Below are 22,105 nucleotides of genomic sequence, written 5' to 3'. Positions count from 1 at the left end.
GCTTTGCAAGAGAACATGAAATGGCCAGGGAATAGGACAGATATTGGTTCTGAAAGGAACAGGAGGCTGCCTTCCTGGCTCCAAAGATCCCATTAGAAAAGAGTGTGTTCAAAGGACTCCCTGAGACTATCGCCTGGAGACACTCTTGAAACCTAGAACGCGGCCTATCCCCTGAGATCACCCTTTAGCAAAATAGCAGAGTGGCATATAAAATAAAGGATATTATCCGTACAATCAGTGTGAGACCAAAAGGTCAACAATTACTCAAAAGCAAAGATGAGAAGATAAGTGGACAGGGAAACTAGAATACTAGAAATGGAACAAATAGAACACAATTAAAGAGAATGCTGACACATTGCAATAAATGTAACTAAGATCACTGAACGATTTGGGTGGAAATTGTCAAATGGGAACCTAACTTGCTGTGTAAACTTTCACCAAAAATTTGATAAAATAAAATTTATGTGTGTGTGTGTATAAATCAAAAAAAACAAACCCATTGCCATCAAGTCGATTCCGACTCATAGCAACCCTACAGGACAGACTAGAACTGCCCCAAAGTTTCCAAGGAGCACCTGGCAGATTCAAACCCTGGTGGCATAGTGGTTAAGTGCTATGGCTGCTGACCAAAAGGTCGGCAGTTCAAATCCATCAGGCACTCCTTGGAAATTCTATGAGGCAGTTCTACTCTGTCTCGTAGAGTCGCTATGAGTCAGAATCCACTCAACAGCAAAGGGTTTGGTTTTTGTTTTTTTTTAGATATGGACCCAGGAGAGCCTCCATCCAGTACTAGGTCATATTTCAGTGAGGGCTCTTCCTTGTAACTCTCCTGATGAGACAAAGTAGAATGGTCAAAGGATCTGGTTTGAATCTTGGCTTCAACACATGAGCCCTGTGTTCCTGGGAAAATCGCTTAATCTCTGTGAGCCTCATTTTCCTCAGTTACAGAATATAGGGGCTAATCCTTCCTTCACAGGCTTGTGGTGGGAATTAAATGAGATAAGATATTAAAAGCCTGGCACATACTTGGAACCTCAAAATTAAGAGTTCCTTTCCCTACCCCATTCTCCTTAGAAAATAGTTTTTTGCTTTGGAAGCAAGAAAGTATAAGGAATTGCGATCTGATTTTTTTTTTAAACTATTACTTTACTGAATTCACCCACTCTCATTGGGTGATTCTTACCGCATAGCCTCCTTTACAAGGTCAAGCCCTCCCTGAGCTCTCTCAAACACATCCTTCCGCCCCCCAGTCCATTCCCACTTGCCTTGATTTTCTCTCTCAGTTTAAAGCTCTGTCTTCTCTTCTCGGGGTGAGAATTCACAACGAGTGCCTTACACCTATTTAAGCTCATGCAGCAAAATAATTATAACAGGGTGATCTCTTGCTTACCCCTGCAATCATCCGGCTCCCTCATTGGGATAAATGACTTGGCCATCAGGTTTATAGTTTACCCATTTGGGAACAAGGTTATTGCTTCATAAAGCTGTGCTACATGGTACTATTATCATTTAATTATGTTACATAAAGAAAAAAAAAAAACTCACACTATCAAGCACTACTCTCCAGCATCACCCTAAGCTCTTTGAGTCCCTGGGTTCTGCAGGTAGCTGACTCCTCCAGCACATTTCCTGGCCTCAAATATCATTGAGGGTAGAAGGTCATTCTGTCTGGCACACTGTCCCTTGTCAGGCACCTCTCCTCAAAAGGACAGCTTGATGTCTATTTAACATGCTATTTTAGATCCTCTAGAAGATTGTGCTAGACTTTATGGCAACATTTTCCTTCCCAAAGCATTATGAGTCTCACGTTCACATATATATATATCAGATACTCAATGTAAGAAGTGAATTTCCTTATGTGCTACATGATTGTTTAAAGGGGCACCTACGGAAATAGGTCTACCCTATCTATCAATCTATTAAGAGGCCAGTAGTTCCCTTCCTTAAATATGCATTCGTTTGGTTTAATATATTTTGTAACTTAGAATGCAATCACCTGTAGAGGATGTCTGGGGTAGAATGGAGTGGGGGGGAGTATCAATGAAACAAAATTTGCCTTGAGTTGATCAGTGTGAAAGTTGTTACAGATGGTATTGAACAGGGGTTCAGTATATTATTTTCTTACTTTTGTATAGGTTCAAAGTTTTGAAAAGGCTATTATCCTGGGAGGGGTAATAGAGTTCACTTTTGTTATACTTTAGCATTAATTAATTTAACGGGTCTGATAAGGTCCTTCAAGGAACAATGCAAGTGACTCTGATGGAGAAGGGAAGATGAAAAGATATATGCTCCCCTCCATGAGATTGCCCTGATTCAATCCAACCCTGAGTTATACCCCAACAAGCAGCTGATAAAACATGGCCCCATGAATCTACTAAACTTTGGGGGAAAGAGAAGTCAATATGAGTTCAGATAGGTGGGCACTATAAGCTGTTTGAAAGAAGGGTAGAATGTGGATGGACCCAGAAAGAAAGGAGTGGACCACCCTCCAACAGCTCTACACACTGCAGTCACAGTAAGCTTTCTAAAACATAGATATGGTCTTCCTTTACCCTAATAAAATCCTTCCCCATCTTTTCGTTGCACTTAGGGCAAAGTCCCAAAACCCTAGCATGGTTTAAAAGGCCCTGCATATCTGGTACCCCTCTCTTTAGTCTCATCTTTCAATGTTTTCTCCCACTCTATCTCTCCATCCACAGACACCAGAAAATATGCGAATATTTTCATGATGGTTCTTTCTAGGCCATCAGCTTATGGGTAATTTCTATATTTCTTTTTGCTTGTCTTTCTGCTTCAAAATTTTCTACACTGCACTGAGATTATGCTTCTATTAATAGCAAGAAAAAAAAAGGGGCCTTGAAAGTTTTGTGAGGGTAAGGTTTTAAAGGCCATTGTCAATAATGCAGGAGGCTTTAGAGAAAGCAGGTAGGTTAAGGGCTTCCTGAGGACACATGACAGTGGCCAAAGCAATGAAATGGTTAATAATGACATTAAATCAGAACTTCTGGAAGCAGACTCCAAATTACAATGAAGTGAGGCAAGGCTGAAAGAAAGAAACATTTAATATCTATTCTTCCAAACAGCATCTGGAGATGAAGTAAAAAAAAAAAGACCAGTGGTTTGACAGGGAGGCCAACTGAAGTCCATATGTTTTTTGTTAGTTTTGTCTTGCTTTGTTTTATTTTGGTTGGTTTGTTTTGTTTTGCTTTGGTTTGGTTTGGTGGGTTGGATTGGTTTGGTAGGTTGGTTTGGTTTGCTTTGGTTCGGTTTGGTTTGATTTCGTTTTCTAGCCTAAGGACATTTAAATATGTTTGCAAGTTAAGCTTGGCATGCAGCAGAAGCACTGCTCCTCTCTGCCTATAGCCACATGTGGCTTCTTAGTTATTGTTTTAGGGATGATTTTCAAGGGCTAGAAAATATTTTAAATAAACTGTTTAAAAAGCTGGCCAGGTTCCATTTAAAAAAATAACTGTCCATAGATGAATATATCATTAAGGATGAAGATGTTTGGAAAATAGCCATACTTCAAAGTCTCACCTACTTCTAGCCTGCTTTATTAATTTTTTTTTTAAGTCTACACCCTAATTTCTTTCAGCCTCTGGATGGCCGTATTGATGCTAATCTGCAAAAGTGGTTACCAGTGACCCTTGGAGTCTTTTCAGTCTAGTTCACAATGATTCAACGAGTTCGGGGCTTGGTACATACATATTTTCAAAGAGCATGTCCCAGTGGTCCCGAGAGAGGGAAAGGGTTATTTAATTACATCATAAGGAGGCCAAAGAAATTGATGCTTGGTGGTCTTAGAGCTACATGGAACATGAAGAGTTAGCTAACCCAAAATCGCACATTTTGAGGAGGAAACTGAAGTCATAAGAGGTAAAAGATCTGTCCAATGTCCTCCACAAACTGATGGCTGAACCAGGGTTGAAAAACCAGGTATTCAGACTCCCAATCCAGTGCTCTTTCCACAGGCAACCATTCTGATAGCGTTCCTGGCTGGCCAAGATAAATATCTCTTTCCTAACCCTCTAGAATTCTAAGGTCCCTAGGGAAACGGGCCTGATGAGATTTTATTATTATTATTATTATTATTATTATTATTATTATTATTATTATTATTACAGAAATCTTTAAAAAAAAAAAAAAAGCCTAGCTTGATAATGATAAACATAACCTTAAGCAAAATAAATTTCCCAGCATTACTGGAACCAGAGATACCCCTTAGTGATATCTACCTCAGGCCCATACATCACTACACCAGTCACTATGCTAGTCACTGGTGTCACTCCACCAGTGAGACCTATACGCTTAAGGGGAGAAAAAGTGGCAGTAGACATTGGTTAAGCATTGTTCTTAACAGTCTGTTGGGCAGCAGTGGCTGCTTCTGGGTTTGTTTGTCTGTCTGTTTTCTGGAGCTTTCAGTCACTGTAGGGCCAGAGCTCACACACACTGGGCTGGCTGTGAGATAGCTGCCATGTTCACCTGCCCAAGGGGCATGAAAAGGGCCTTCCCACTGTGGGCTACGGAAATACACAGAAATTCTGCCTGAGAATACCTCTTTGTTCCTTTCCCCAGCCCCCTACAGCAGCCTCTGCGATGCCCCTCTCAGCTCCCTGTGCCTCGGGCCTGCATTGTAGGAGCTAGCACTCTCTTAACGCCACACCACCTTCTCTGATGACCAAATGACACCATGAGGTCAGCACAGGCTATAAAACTGCACCACCAGTTCCCAAGGAGCAGCTCTGGGGCCAAAAGAGGAGGAGATGTGCAAATCCTAAGGGGGATGTGAACCTCATTCAGAGGGTAGAGGGTGTGCCTTGGCTTTGTACATTTTTTTCTCCTTAATTGGCCTTGTTATGACACAACCCAGACATCGAGTCACGGAGTAGAGACAGTCTAACAATAATGTGATGAAATTGCTGTTTTTAAAGAGTGAGCAAATGCATTTCAATAATTAAGTTACCAGGCCTCCTGGTGAGGGTGAATCAAGACCTTAAGAGAAAGATGATCCTGAACTTATTAGCAAGACTGCAAAATAGGTGGTCCTGTCCCCTGCCACCTTCACCCCTTCTCCATGAATTCAACCAACTTCAAGGCCCACTGCTACTGAACGGAGACTGTGGTTTGGATAAGAAAGTCTAAACACCACAAGCACAAATGTCAACCTGGGTCAGTCTATTAAGAGGCCCGAAAGCTCCTAAACATAGTTGGATCTGGCTTTTGGGGACCTGCAACCAGGTGCCAGCTTACAGTAGATCAGAAAACAAATTAATTAATAAATCAGTATTCACTTCTGTACCTAAAGAAAAAATTATTAGAATATCTTCAGGCATGAGGATGGTGACCTTATACCCCAGATTTTTCAGATTTCATGTAATTCTATTATTTTTGGTAAATCAGTTGATTCCCTCAAGCAAATCTAAAGTATACGCAAACATAGGAGCCTGGATGGTACAAGTGGTTTGTGATGGACCACTAACCCAAAGATGGCGGTTTGAACTCACCCTGCCACTCTGCAGAAGAAAGGCCTGGCGAACTGCTTCTATAAATATAGCCAAGAAGACCCTATGAAGCAGTTCTACTCTGTTACACATGAGTCACAATCAACTTGACAGCAACAGGTTATATGTAAACAAGAACTGGAAAGTAGGATAGTGTAGTGAATAAATAACAGATTTTGGAGTTAAACAACAAAAAAAAAAAGTTCAAGTCCTTGTCATTTATAAGCTTTGATCATGGTTAAGACCATTAACTTCTCTAAGCCTTGGTTCTCTCATCTTTAGAAAAAAATATTCCTGATACTTACCTAACAAGATAGTGGAAAATTAAAGAAGAAAATTCATGTAAACCCCTTTATCTTAGTTTCTAAGGGTTCCTGTTAACAGAAATGCAAAAGGGTGGCTTTAAAGAACAGAAGTATATTTTCTCACAGGTAAGGAGACTGGAAGTTGGAAATCAGGGCACCAGCTCTAGGGGAAGGCTCTCTCTCTCTGTCAGTTCTAGGGGAAGAGCCTTGTCTCAGTTTCTGTAGCTCCAGGGTTCCTTGTTTCCTTGGTGATCTTCACATGGTATCTGTCTGTCTTGCTCCTATGACTAATCTGCTCTTTTTGTAACTTTTACGTGATTAGGTTTAGGACCCACCCTACACCGATATGTGCTCACTAACCTAACAAATAAAGCCCTATTTCCAAACAAGATTACGTCCACAGGTATAGAGGTTAGGATCTCAACATGTATTTTGGAGAATACAATCCAATCCATAAAAAAAAAAAAAAAACCCATTGCTGTTAATTTGATTATGACTCACAGCAACCCCATAGGACAGAGTAGAACTTCCCATAAAATCTTTACAGAAGCAGACTGTTTTCTCCTGTGGAGCTGCTGGTGGGTTCGAACTGCCAATCTTTAGGTTACCATCTGAACGCTTTAACTGCTGTGCCACCAGGTCTCCTCAATTCAGTCCATAACACCCTTTAAATAGTATTTACTCAATAAATGTTAGCTATGATTATATAACTAAACATGATTTTATTTCTTAACAAGACCTTGATTAAAAAAATAAATTCTCATGCTACCACAAGCCAAGGAATGCCAGTCACCTATAGAAGCCTCTACAAAATTTGGGTTTTAGAAGGAATCAGCCCTACCAACCTCTTGATTTTAGCCCTGTTAGCCTCATTTGGACTTCCAACCTCTAGAACTATAACAGAACAAATTCGTGTTGCTTTAAGCCTAATACAAATAATGAATTAAAAAATCAAATAACCCTTTATCTGACTACGTGATCCAATTTTCGGTTTGGAAACTGGTCACATAATGGACACAAATAACTGAAGAACCAAGGATGTTAAATGCAAATTACTCACCAATGTTTTTCTGTATAAGTACATCATTTCTGTAAAACCGTGAATCTATTAACCAAAGTCTATTTTCTTCTTGTTACAAATATACTGGCACATTGTTGCTGTTAGTTGCCATCAAGTTGGCTCTGACTCAGGCAGGGCAACCTTACATATAACAGAACAAAATGCACCCAGTCCTGTGCCATCTTCATGATCACTGGTATGTTTGAGCCCATTGCTGCAGCTAGACTGGCATAGGATTTAAAAAAAAAGATAACCACAGGTCAGGAGAACTAGCCCTCAGCCTCGGCCCTGCCACTAGCTGATAACCTTGACCATGACATCTCCTCTGTCTGAGATTTGGTTGCCTCTTTTGTAAAATTGTTGCTGTTGTTGTTAGTTGCCTTTGAGTCAATTCTGACGCATGGCTACCCATGTGTGCAGAGTATTATGCTCCATAGCCTTCTCAAGGCTATGACTTTTCAGAAGCAGATACCTGTAAATTAAGGGTTTTTAAATATACCCAAAGGCCCCTTCCAGCCCTAAACTTTGAGAAATCACTATTTCAGTGATTCAATAGGGCTCAAAAAGGGTAGCAGAGGCTTTACTCCAGACAGAAATGCACTCCAGCTCTTATCTATGCAGAAGGCCACATGCACAGTGACAAACAAGTATCTAGAAAAACACAGAATAGAGTAGGGTGGGTAGCAGATAAACTCTGCAAAGCATTCTATTCAGTCTCCAGGATGGCAGGTCCTTGGGCTGAGTTTAGTAAGGCAGCAGCCACCTAGCACCCCAGCAGCCAGTACCTCTGTCCCCCAGGAAAGGGGCCTCCACGTACCTACGAAGGGATGGCCCAGATCCTCCGGGCAAGTGAAATCTTGGCAGCAAGGGAAAGCCTGGCTCTAATCCAGGCCACCAGGCAAACTTCATGAATGTATGAGAATAAGCTCTCAGCTTGTCCCAACATCATTGTTCCTGGAAATAAAATTGGCATCAAATTGTCTTCAAATGGAGCACAGCAGTGATGCAGCCCTTGAAAGGATGCCAAATAAATGTTTCTCCCAACGCAAACCTCATCCACGAACCATAGCAATCATCGCTAGTTAATCACGACACCAAGAACCCATATGAGGCTTCAGAATCCTTCTAGATGCTAATCAATCAGATAAACAGCAGAATTAAAATCTACTCATCTTCACTAATACAATTTTAAGTTGGATACAAGATCATACATATACATATATGGATATATGTGTGTATATACATGTATATATATATCAACTATGTTTTTTAAAACATGCTAAAAGGCTAAAGTTATCTCTGGGTGGTGGGATTATGGATCATTATTTTATGTCATTTTACTTTATTACATTTTCCAAAAAGTCAGCCTATATTACTTTTATACTCAGACAAAAAAATAGCTTTACAAAACTTTAACCAAAAATGGCATCCAGTTGCTCTTTGACACCATTTAAGGAAGACCACCAAGCTTGTCTGCTCATTTAGAGATGATTTCAGTGAGTGGAATGTCCTTCTTGAATTTCTGTTTTACTCCTTTAAATATCATTCCTATAACAATTTAAATCAAAGGACAGTATGATATAGTCAGAAAACGGTAAGTCAGAAGGCCTAAATTCTATCCTAACTTGGCTGCCTAACGAGCACTGAGACCATGACTAGCCACAATTTTTCTGGGCCTCAGAGTAGAGACTAGAATCAGATTGCCCACATCCAAATCCTGCCTCCCTTGCCTTCTAGCTGTGTGACCTCAGCCAGCGGCTTAACCTCTCTGAGCCTCAGTTGTCAATTCAGAAATTGAGGATAAGAACTGTCCTGCCTCCCAGGATGCTGTGAAGGTGAAATGAGATCATTTGCACAGGCCTTTAGTCTTTTGCCTGAAACTCTGAAAGTGTTCAGGGGACATTGTTGTTGTGTTCTGTGGAGTCAATTCCAACTCATGTCGACCCTCTAGAACTGCCTCACAGGGTTTCTTCGGCTGTAATCTTTACAGGAGCAGATTGCCAGGTCTTTTCTACCGAAGAGTGATTGGTGGATTTGAACTGCCAAAGTTTTGGTGAGAAAATCCAACCCTTAACCATTGCACCACCAGGGCATCTTCAGGGGACATTAGCTGGTATGATCATTATGACTTTTCTTATCCCAAAGCAGAGGAAGAGCCAAAGTGTCCTTGAAGGGACCTCCCACCAGAGAACTGTGACTTTGCCCTTTGGTGTTTTCCCAGATGCCAAGCCAGTTCATCCCCACGGCGGCCCGAATTCTCTACAAAGACCAGCTTCTGGCTTCCCTTGATATTCATTTCGCTCCCGTTGTTGTTCTCAGATAGCCTCTGAGATCTCCAGGTCACCCTAGGGAGCAGGAATGGCTAAAGGAAAGAATGTGGTGCAGGCTAAAATTTATAGAACATCGAGATGACCTCTCCTACCTTTAAAAGAAATGGTTTATGTGTGGGACCCAGCACAAAGGGAGCGCTGTTGACTTTTATTTGTTAGAGACTATCTCAGACCTCCTGATTCGTTTGATGAATTGTTTTTGGTAGATAAAATAGCCCTGTTCCCACCCTCCCCGATGCTGCCATTGAGGGCAGATTAACAAAAAATTTGCTCAATACATCGGAAAATGCAGCCCTACAAAAACAGTTCTTGAGGGAGAAAACTGTTTTGTCTCTTGCTGATAATTTTCCCACGCTTCATGGACTGCCCATGCTGGCCTGAACTCAGGGTCGCCTTCTATCTTTTGGAAACATCGGGAGGACTCAGGATTGAAGATCCTGCACATGGTTTGCAGCTTAAGCTGGAACAGATGGAAGATGGGCCTAGGAAACCCTTGGGGAATGCAGAAGGCTGACCCCCATTGCCCAAGACCCAGGCACCTGCACCAGAAGGGGTGGGACAAGAGAGACCTTTGGCTGCAGAGAAAGCATAATTGTCGCAGAAGGCTATGTAGCCTAGTGATTAAACTCATGGGAGTTGGAGTCACAAAGACCTCAGTTTCCATCCTGGCACTGCTACTTGCTTGGGCAGGTAAACTTGCTGAGTCTCAGCCAATCACAGGGGATAAGAAGACTAACCCCATAAGGATTGTTGTGAGGCCTACAGGAGATGATGGAGGGGAAGCACTTGGAAGATGAAAATGGTGGCTTTCTTCATAATGTATGCATTCTTGAATTCTAGTCCTTTCATTTAGTTCTAGGTTTTAAAGACCAGAGCCCAGGTGATGTAGTGGTTAAGAGCTCAGCTGCTAACCAAAAGGTCAGTAGTTCGAATCCACCAGCCACTCCTTGGAAGCCCTATGGGACAGTTCTGCTCTGTCCTGTAGGGTCACTATGAGTTGGAATCAACTTGACTGAACAGGTTTGGTTTGGTTTAGGTTTTAAAGGAAGTTCAGAGACAAAGGGCCATCAAGTCGACTCTTAACCTTAGTGACCCCATGCATGTCGGTGTAGAACCGTGCTCCACAGGGTTTTCAATGGCTGATTTTTCTAAAGGAGATTGTCGTGCCTTTCTTCCAAGGTGCCTCCAGGTGGACTCAAACCTCCAACCCTTCAATTAGTAGTAAGTGCACTGTTTGCACCATCCAGGAACTCCTTAGGTATGATAGTAGTCTCTGAAAGAACTTTCAACTATTTCTAGAGAAAATCCTGTTTAAAGGGCCGTGTCAGGGAGTCCATGAAACTCTCGTACATGGTCAGCGCTCAGTAATTGTAGCTGATGTTACATTAAATTATAAAGCCTGATCATTACTGAGCAATTCCTATGGACCAAGCACCATTGTAGGTGTGTTTTATATCTATCTTATCTTATTTGATCCTTAGAGAAGCCCTTTAAGTATTATTATTATTATCTTCATTTTATAGAAAACTGACACTTAGAATCTTGTCCAAGGTCACCCAAATAGTAGAGGTCAGAGCCAGAATTTACCTGTTCATATTCATTATCCATTTCATGTATCTCACTCGTTGGGGGTCACTGAAGAAGTCGACTCTTCGTTATGGAAAGCAGTTGGGATTACCTTTTGTCACGCCACATTTGCCCTTTACCCATGACCAGACTCATATTCACATTTGTGCTATGCCCCAAATTGGGACCCTGTTAACACTGGCTGGAAATCATACTGAAAGTTTTCTCCAATCAAGCCTGCAAACTCTCACTGTATACAATCATTCAGTGGTACACCCCAAGGTCCCTCAGAAATCAACCACCCTTATAAATAAAACAAAAACTCAGGTGAAGTGACTATACCACAGACATAAAGCCAGTTCCTAGCCCAGCCCAGTCTAGAAGAACCCAGCTATCCAAATTCCTTTCTTCCATTTCATCCTTTTTCATCTCTAAAGTCTTAGTCTTCCTTGCAAAGGAAAAGTGAGCTTTCACCAGAGTTGATAATCCACCCCTTGTTCCCAATGTATGTACCCATATGATAAGATATGAGCCATCACCATATATCTCTCAAGCTGGCGCCTGCCACCATGCCAATAAGAATGCCCATTTGCCAGTAACAAATATCTGCCCTAAGTTAAGGGGCTCCTGTCTTCTTTCCACTAACTCCACTGAAAAACTAAATTGCCCCAAAATTCAACGTTCCCAGTGTTACAAACTGGCACATTTACTTCCAGATTTAAAAAAAAGAAAAGAAATTTTTCCATTATAAAAAGGAAATTTTTATTATTTAAAAGGAACTACATGGACATGATAAAAAAAAAATCCAAAGCATAAAAATATTCAATAAAAGCTAAGTTTTTCTTCCACCCTAACCATTACCAGCCCCAGTTTTATTCCCTAGAGTAACAGTTTCTTAGTTTCTTGTATGGCCTTTCAGAAATATCTGTGCATACAGAAGTATTCACATATATTCTTTTTATACATAAAATGGTATCATCTATAGACCTATTCTCCTCCTTCCTTTATCACTTAACAATATATCCTAAAGAAGTACACAGAGACCATCTCTATTCTTTTTTAATGACTATTAATGCCTATTTTTACACAGCTGAGATCACACTGTATAATAATCTTGCATCCTGCTTTTTTACTTAATATTATATCATAAAAGATTCTTCATTAAAAATTATTTGTAAAAAAAATTATTTTAATGACTCCAAAACATTCCACTATACAAGTAAACCATAGTTTATGTAAACATTACCTAATTATGAATATTTGGGATATTTCAGAAAATTTTATACACATGCCTTTCCTGTGTTTATGTACCGAGTGAATCTTGAATTTATTTCTATATAAAACTTTATCAAGACTTCATAGGAGCCCAACATTGTGCTCTAGTCTACTGCAATGCCAAAGAGAGATATGATGTGGGTTTTAATATTTACAAAAGAAGAATATATACTGTGCGATATACAAATGCTCACCGGTCGATTCCTGCTCCGGGTGGCCTAAATCAGCTCTGCTCTAGGCAGCAAGACAAATGTTTATTCTCGCTTTTTTGCTGGCTGACTTATTCCTCCCGCACTGGCCTTTCCTCGCTATTAGATTGATAAGATAGAGTGCCGAGGGCTCAGAAGAGGCGCGAATGTGGCCTCTTAGCCAGTTCAGATTCTAGGCCTGGGTCTCCTCTGTTCTAGGAAAAAGCTATTCTTCATGTGGTTTAGTTACCAGGGTTTTATATTAAGGTTTGAGTCTAAAACCCAAGCTGATAATAAAATGTCCCTTTCCCTGGTATTGTCGTCATACATCTTTGGGGAATCTTACTGGGATTGGGGAAAGGTAACTGTGAACAGATAGAAACTGGATGCCTACTTAACAGCCCCACTGTAAAGCTTTCTATCCACTCATGCATAATTACTGGCTCTATATATATGAGTGGAAACCCTGGTGGTGTAGTGGTTAAGTGCTACGGCTGTGAACCAAAGGGTTGGCAGTTCGAATCCGCCGGGCGCTCCTTGGAAACTCTATGGGGCAGTTCTACTCTGTCCTACAGGGCCGCTATGAGTCGGAATCGACTCGATGGCACTAGGTTTTTGTTTTTTTATATATATGAGTGCAGGTTCTAGAACCAAAGGGTCACCACTGCCTAGCTGGTGGCCTTAGACAACTTATTTAACCTCTCTATGCTTCAGTTTCCTCAGCTTTAAAAGGGTCATTATAATAGAACCTACTTCATGGAGCTAACGTGAGAATTTCATGGAAAAAGTTTAAACTATTCCTGGTACATCATAAACTCTCAATGAATGTTTATTACTATAATTTGTAATAGGTGAAAAATGAAGTTGAACACTTAATAAGTTTTTGAAAACTCCCTCAATTCCAACAGCATAACAGAATAGAGCCAAAACAACTCAAACTCTTTACAAAAGCAACTGTAAATATTCAACATCCCCCAACGCATGATTTGATGATGAGACCAGGGAGAATATGAATGGAATAAAATAGTGAAATTTTGCTTGATGTGTTGAGTCATTATAACGAAGGATTAGACCAAGCCATATGGACTTCCCTTTGGCCATCACATAGATTCAAAATGGAAGAGATACTACTCATTTGATCTTACTTCTAATTCTGCTAGGATGAGGTCAGGACATAAATTTGTCTGGAAGGCATTCCAGGCAGATGGAATAGTATTAGCCAAGGTATGAAGGCATGGGATTATATTGTGTACTCAGAGGATGACAAATGGCTCCCTATGTAGATGATACTGGAGCCTCTCACATGTTTAAAGCCAGATCCTAGCAGAGGGAGATGATCCCAGAAAGACTGGCGTTGGGTCAGAATATGTAAGCCTTTTAGAGATTGTCTTTTATCCAATAAATGTAGGAAAGGGAGTAACTTCATATTTGTATTTTAAATAACATCATATGTGGCCATGCAGGAGTTCACTGAATGGTAGAAAAATTAGAGGCAGAAAGATGATCTTAAGGTTGTTTTTAAGAATCTAGATGAGAGATGATAAGAATCTGATGTGGGGTGATGGACAATTTTAGAGAAAGAGAAAAGCATAGAAAGACATTTCAGAGATAGAAGTAATGGGTCTCAGTGACAGTTTAATACCATGGGTGAGAGAAAGAGACAAAAAAGTTAATTTGTTTGAGAGTCATGTTGCAAAGATGAGTCATTAGCACAGTTAAGTCTTGATGGTTAGGAAAGGTTCATTACAAGTAAGAGTGTTGAGCAGCTGAGGAATCCCTGGAAATCTAAACCACTGGGTTCCCTTAAGCTTAGGAGACACAAAAATGAGACAGTTGTTGAAAGATACAGGGTATGCCAAAGATAATCTCTACCCAGTTAACTATTTTGCCAAGTGTCAGTCCCATCAATGGGAATCTCCCTTCAATCATGCCCTTCCAATGTTGTGACATTCTCCCAATTCTTCCAACTTGTCTCCCTCTGCCACCTACCAAGAGTGATGTATCCTTCCTCTGTAATCCCATGGTACCCACCGCAATGCATGACCACATGATGTTATAATTATCTGTTCCTCTACCTATTTTCCCTCTAGACCACGTGCTTCTAATTGGCCAGGAAAAGCAAAACAACAAATCAGTTGCTATCAAGTCGATTCCAACTCTTGGCTACCCCATGTGTATCAGAGTAGGCCTATGCTCCATGGGGTTTTCAACGGCTGGTTATTCGGGAGTAGATCATCTTTCTTCCAAGATACCTCTGCATGGGCCCGAACTGCCAGTCTTTCAGTTAACAGCAAAGCGCATTAACCACTGCACCACTCAGCAACTCCAATTGGCAAGAATGTGTCTTATTTATCTCTGTAATACCAACTTCTAGCACAGTGTCTGGCATACTATCAAGTTGCTATCAGAATCCTATGATGAGAAGCCTTTTATTGTCTAATATGCAAAAGTTAATCACGTGGAGTTGCATTAGCTCCTTGCAGAGAGTTGCCGTGTTAATTTTCCTTGACTTGTTGAAATTGATAGGAGGAGATGTATAGTCTGACAATTTTTAATCAAGACACTCAGATATTGTCTGCTGCCTTTTCTCGTATTTCTGCCACAACCGTTTTGTAATCTCTGTTTCTCAAGTCCCACAATAGAGTATCTCTTACCCTACCTCTACCAAAAAAAATAGCAACAAAGAAAGTGAAGACCAAACTCAAAATTAAAAGCTGATGACAAGCAATATATTTTTCTGTTTTAATTATTTTATTTATAAACCTGTTAGAGAACTGAATGAATTGTAAATAGCATGCCAGGATTTCAAGATTTAATTTGGGTTTTACAAGCAGTGAAAGTAAATGAGGCATTCGTCTCAAAGTAATTTTTCAACTGGTATTATCATCGTTGGTGCATTGACAAGGAAACCAAGACACAGAATAGGGAAGTAATCAGTCCAAAAGCACTGGGCGAATCTGTGGAGGATATGAAGTGGAATAGAATTCCTGACTCCAAGCACTACAGCAAAGGCTCTTAACCTTTAAACCAAAACCAAAAACCGAATCCAGTGCTGTCGAGTCGATGCTGGCTCATAGCGACCCTATAGGACAGAGTAAAACTGCCCCACAGAGTTTCCAAGGAGCGCCTGGTGGATTTGAACTGCCGACCCTTTGGTTAACAGCCATAGTGCTTAACCACTACACCACCAGGATTTCCCTCTCAACCTCTAGTGGCTGCAGGATTACGTCCCACACTTGTTTCAGATGCGAATTCCAGGGCCTCAGCCCAGGCCTAGTAATAAGACTCTCTAGAGGTAGGGAAGGAGCCCTGGTGGTGCAGTGGCTAAAGCGCTCAGCTGCTAACTAAAAGGTCAGCAATTCAAACCCACCAGCTGCTCCACAGAAGAAAGATGTGGCAGTGGGCTTCCATAAAGTTTGACAGCCCTGGAAACCCTGTGGAGAAATTCTAGTGTGTCCTGTAGGGTCACTAAGAGTTAGAATCAAGTCGACAGCAATGGGTTTGATTTTGGTTTCTAGAGGTGGGTGGTCCCAGGAGACTGATCTTTTCCAGGTTTCCTGGGTAACTCTTATGAACACCTAAATTTGAGTGCCACTGATCCCTGGGTTGCACAGTTAATTGCTCAGCTATTAATCAAACGGTTGGAGGTTTGAGCCTACCCAGAGGCACCTCAGAAGAGAGTCCTGGTGACCTAATTCTGAAAGATCACAGCCATTGAAAATCCTATGGTGCACAGTTCTACTCTGACACACATGGGGCCACCATAAGTCAGAACTGACTCAGTGACAACTGGTTTGGTTTTGGTTTTTGACCCAAATGGGCCATACTGTGAGAAACACTATGCTTAGGCTCTTCAAATGGGACTACTCTAGTTGGCTCAATCAGAAAGCCACTTTGTGAAGGTGGCAGGCGGGAATTCCGGGAGGCTCCTCCCAGTATCTGCTGGGCTCTCCAGGACATCCCACCTGACCAAGCCAGGCCTGGCAAACAGACGCCAGTCCACATCCTCACTTTCCCAACGCCTTTAGGCCAGCCTGGGAACGTGTCCTTCAGTCCAGCTTTTGGAGGACTGCGACAGGACGGCTCCTCCATTCCCAATACTTCCTGCAAGTTTTTTTTTTTTGTTCTTTGTACAATTAATTAGCTAATAATTTTTGCTTCTGATTCATTCCTCATTAAAAAGCTGAATCCCCGAGTCGGAGCTGTCGGAACAAAGGTGGGAGAATTTATGTCTTAATTTTGGTTCATTATGGTAGGAAGCCTCTTGCTCCCATCACTCTCTCTCCTCAGCCCCTTCCCCTCCATGGCTCTGATGGCTCCGTGACCCTAAATGCCTCACGCTCGGCAGCCGCCATGGAGACACTGTCTCTGCCCTTTATCTTGCGCCGCCTCATTAAGAGAAATGAACCTGAGTCTGAGAAAGACGACACAGGGGAAATAAAAATGTAATCCCTTGGTGCCACCTATAATGAATTGTTATGAAAACCATGAAAATATCTGTCTGCAGATATTGTTCTTTGATTTGAAGTCAGTGTTGTAAGCGGTAATTTTTGTCATTAAAGCTGTTAATCTGCTCAGCGCTCCTCATAAGTTTTTATGAAGAAAAACAGCCCTGCTCCCTCCCCACTCATTGCAGGGTACTTGGAAGGCCAACACACATGCAGAGCACTGTGGAATAATTAGCTTTAATTATGGCTGATACTGCTGTCTGTTGAGAGTGGAGGGACTTCACGCTGCTAGGACCGGGATGGGGCCTGCTCAGCCTTCTCTAGGCCAGAGAAGAGCAGCATACAGCTTGGAATGTGGGCTCCCAATCCATAGCCAATCACCACCACCACACACCACACCCCACACACCACCCTAGCCATGGCAGACACAATCCAGCAACCACACACAGGCATACCCCAGCCACCACACTCATGCCCAGGCATCAGCATGCACACTCATACACACACACACTCCACATACACACATACACAGGAAAACCTATCTACTCTTACCCCCTAATCATCATGCCTACACTCAATTGCCACAAAAACTCATATCACCCATGCCATATCCATACACATCTAATCACAACACATGCATACCAATTTATAGCAAGACATGCACCAAGACACACAGCCACAAAAACTCGGCATACACAACCATCTACATCACTTGCATACCCTCAACATAAACATCTAAACCAAAACCAAATCAAATCAGTTGCCCTCGAGTCATTTCCAACTCATGGCTACCAGTGTGTTCAGGGTATAACTGTACAATACAGGGTTTTTAAGGCAGTGACCTTTCAGAAGCAGATGGCCAGGCTTTTCTTCTGAGATGCCTCTGGGTGGGTTCAAATTACCAACTTTTCAGCTAGTAGCCAAGCGCTTAACTGTTTGCATCACCCAGGGACTCCTAAGCAATTACAGCAACATAAACATTCAGTTACATCACACGCATACCCACATTCCCCCAGCCACAACCCATATCAACCACAACACAAACACTCAGCCATGACCTGTGAGCCTTAATATGTGCAGCCAACCCAAAGCAGACATATACCCAAGTATACATGCACACATACCTAGGCATTAACTCTAAGAGGCAGCCAACTCTATCACCCATATTATGTGAAAGTAATAGGAATCAGCTCTGGAAGGGCAAATATTCTTGACCTTAAGTGTTATAGATTGAATTGTGTCCCCAAAAATGTCAACTTGGCTAGTCCATGATTCCTAGTACTGTGCCTACCATTTTGTCATCTGATGGGATTTTCCTATGTGTTGTAAATCCTACCTCTATGATGTTAATGAGATGGCTGGACTCAATCTACAAGATTAGATTATGTCTTAAACTAATCTCTTTTGAGATATAAAAGAGAGAATTGAGCAGAGAGACATGGGGACCTTATACCACCAGAAAAGCAGTGCCAGGAGCAGAGAGTGTCTTTGGACCCAAAGTTCCTGCACTGAGAAGCTCCAGCTCCTAGACCAGATGAAAACTGATGACAAGGACCTTCCTCTAGAGCCTACAGAGGCAGAAAGCCTTGCCCTGGAGCTGGCACCCTGAATTTGGAATTCTAGTCTCCTAGACTGTGAGAGAATAAATTTCTCTTTGTTAAAGCCATCCACTTGTGGTATTTCTGTTTTAGCAGCACTAGATAACTAAGACACTAACAGGTTCACTATATGGTCAGAAATAAGCATTTAGACAGAAAATAACTAACAATATCTTTACTGTATATTTATTCACTAGGAAATGATTATGTGTCAAGTACAGGGCTGGGCACTATGGGGCCTCCACATATAAATGAGACATGGTCTGTGCCTTGAGAACCTTGAGGTAGACATGGTGATTCACTGCCCAGATTGCTCTTCATAAAGAACTTGTCCCACCTGTTGGGATTGCTGGCTGTAGGGAGCCTTCAGCTGTCAGCCCTCTGGGAATTTCACCAGCTGCAGAGAGCTGTCTTACCCAAGGTCACTCCCTGCCCAGGGCAGCCATGTCCATGACTGATCTCTATGTGGATATAAGAGTCTGGCCATTTCAGCCAGAGCAGAGCCACTCTGACAGGCAGAGCTTCCCTGCTCAGTGGAGGCTCTCCTCAGACCCACATCTTAGATCAATGTCTCCCTCTGTCCAGTCCTTCTTCCTTTCTCTCCCTTCCACAGGTATTATCCTGAAGGACAATCCCTCATAAGCATCTTATCCCACTGTCTTAGTTACCTAGTGCTGCCATAACAGAAATACCACAAGTGGGCAGCTTTAAAGAACAGAAATTTATTTTCTCACAGTTCTGGAGGCTAAAAGCCCAAGTTAAGGTCTCAGCCATGTGGATTCCTTCTGTGGGCCTCTGTCCTAGTATCTGGTGACTGCCATCAATCCTTGTCTTTCTTGGTGTTTCTTGGCATTTCTTGTCATGTTTCTTCCTCCTATTTGTGACTCTGTGTCTATTCTGCTCTTTTTATAACTCAGACGTGATTTGGTTTAGGACCTACCCTATTCTGGTAAGACCTCATTAAAATAACAGAAGAAAACCCTATTCCCAAACAGGATCACATCCACAGGTACAGGGGACAGGTCCTCAATACACATTTTGGAGGAACCCCATTCAATCCAGAACGCCCACTAGGCTCCATCTAAAAGTCTGCGTCCCAGAGAACCCAACCTATGACAGCTAAATTCAGCATCATGAATGCTATCTACGAAATAAGAGCATCAGAGAGTAAACGCTAAGGAGGATCTGAGGAAGGAGAGACAAATTCAGTGTTAAGAGAAGGATTTCCAGAGAAAGTGAGATTTGAACGGGGCCTGGAATGATGTTTAGCATTCGATAGATGAGCAAGCACAGAGCAGTTGGAACAAAGAAGAACAACTCTGGGAAAGGTAAAGCAGTGGGAAGTTAAGGTACATTCAAGGGAAATTTGATAGTGTTACTTCAAGAAAATAGTAGGATGTAAAAATGAGGCCAGATGGTGAATAAGGATTGAATAAGAAAGGATTGCCCTTCATCTGTTAGACCAGTTGACCTCAACATTTGGTGGTACAGATTAATTACAAGACTGTGTAATCCAAAAATGCATCCAGTATGGTCTAAAAAATAAAGGTACAATTATAGGCTGGGGGGGGCGGGTATTATAAATCAATGGATATTAAAAAATAAAAGAGCACCTTATGTTCATTTTCAAAAAGGCTGGGAACCACTACTATAGCACTATAAAAAAAAAAAAAAAAAAGGGAATATTAGAGTGCCCACTGTGGCCCTCCATGACATCCATCTTACTCTCCATTCACTTAATATTTACTGGCCATGTACTGTGGACAAGTCATGTACCAAATAAGTGTCCTCACGGGCCTTACCTTCTAGTCATGGAGACAAGTATTAAACCAAGAAATGAATAAAAACATTGACATAATGATTTTATTTCAGTTCTGATAATGCTGTGAATACAGTGTATAATATGGACACAACAGAAAAGCACCAAGTAAAATTTGAAATGGTGGGGCCACATTAGCATGCAGATGTAGATAAGACCTGCCCCCTCCCCAGAAAACATGCAGGGGGAGAAGGAATACAAAACTATAGGGCTGAAGACAAGTTTTGCCTACTTCACAACTTTTCTGAGGAAAAAAAAAGTAGCCATTTGCCTTGTCATGAAGACAAAGGATGGATTGAATACACGTAGTTGTGCAGTTTACTTCTCACTCCTCACTTCTCCAGGAAGGAATGGCTTGAGCCAGAGTTCTAGTCAGGTGGACCAAGTTTCATACTCTGCTTAGGTCCTGGGGTGATGCTAGGGTGAGGGGCCACCAGGGGGCTACAACATCAGAAGTAGGAGCTGGAGTTCTGCTGCCACTTCTGGAGTCAGCCCACCCCCAACCCATCCCCAGACCCCCAAACTTCTTGCCTCCTGTTACCAGGAACTTTGCATGATGAAACATTGTCCTGGCAGATTGAATTTAAAGATATTTGAAGTTCTTGCTTTGTTCCATTTCAACAGTATTCAATAATGCATAGCTTGGGCCCTGCTTTGGACTAATCTCCTAGGGAGCTTATTCATTACTCAATTAAAAAATAACATTTGGATTTTGTTTGAGAGTTCAAAACGTTAGTACTCTTTTTTTTTTTTTCAATGTTTCTAAATGAACCAGTTCAGTTCAAGTTCTTATTTGCCCCAATTGATTTAACACAGGAGGTTCTATACAAGGTACATGCTTATTTAGGATTCATCCAAACATGCCAACTACTCCCTCCTAGGCCTGGCTTTATGAGCCCAGAGGTGATGGGAAGGCAGCTCTATTCTGAATATATGAGAACAGTGAGTTATACTAATGGGAGCAAACAAATCAAACGATGAAATCTTTTACTGAGCTAGGAATCAAAGAAAACAATTTTAATGTGATTTTTTTTTTAAGTACATGTCAGACACTACCTGCAAGCATACATAATTATAAAATACTAAAGCTATCCCTATTAAAGTCAGGAACAAGATAACTATGCCACTATCTGTGCTATCATTTTAATTTGTTCTTGATGTCCTAACCAATGCAATAGGACAAGAAAAAGAAATCCTGAATAAATATTGGAAAAGAAGAGACAAAATTATTATTTGCAATCATAATTATTTTCTTAGAAATCCAAGAGAATCAATGGAAAAACTATTTGTACTAATAAGGTAGTTCAACATGTAATAAGATACAAGCTACCAAACAACACCACTGCCATCGAGTTGATTCTGACTCAGACCAACCCTACGGGACAGAAGAGAACTGCCGGATAGGCTTTCCAAGGCTAAAACCTTTACAGAAGCAGACTACCACATCTTTCTCCCACAAGGTGGCTGGTGGGTTTGGACCACAGCACTTTAACCACTGGACCACCAGGGCTCCTCAGATACAAGTTCAATATATCAAAACCAATATGCCAAAAAAAATCAGTTAGAAAATGTCATATGAAGGAAAGAGTCCAAGTACAATAGAAATAAAAATTGAAAGTATCTTAAGAATAACCTAAAAAATAATAAAGACCTTTATTTTTCTAAATCCTTAAACTCAGGTATGATTCAAAAGCATCAAGTAATATGAAGCTTGAAAATGTAAGGCTATGAAGGGCTTATAGATCCAAGCTCCCTTCTGTCATTAGTCTTTATTCCTGGTGAATTCTTTATCTAGAAATAACAATTTTGATTCATTTACAACCAGCCCTGTCCAGCCCTGGATTACGGAGAACAAAAGAATGTATTTTTAACTCTTCGCCTGTTGAAAATCAATCAGAGGATGTGGTTCTGAGATTGCTATAGCACTGCCCAACAACACAATCACCTATTCAAAGTCACTTTGAATTCATCTGGGAAGCTTGAAGATAGATTGCTAATGGGATGAAAGTTAATGA

Source organism: Elephas maximus, chromosome 2, assembly GCF_024166365.1.
Source record: "Elephas maximus indicus isolate mEleMax1 chromosome 2, mEleMax1 primary haplotype, whole genome shotgun sequence".
In the NCBI taxonomy this organism is placed as follows: domain Eukaryota; kingdom Metazoa; phylum Chordata; class Mammalia; order Proboscidea; family Elephantidae; genus Elephas; species Elephas maximus.
The sequence above is the reverse complement of the archived record's forward strand: the minus strand, read 5'-3'. Positions refer to the sequence as shown.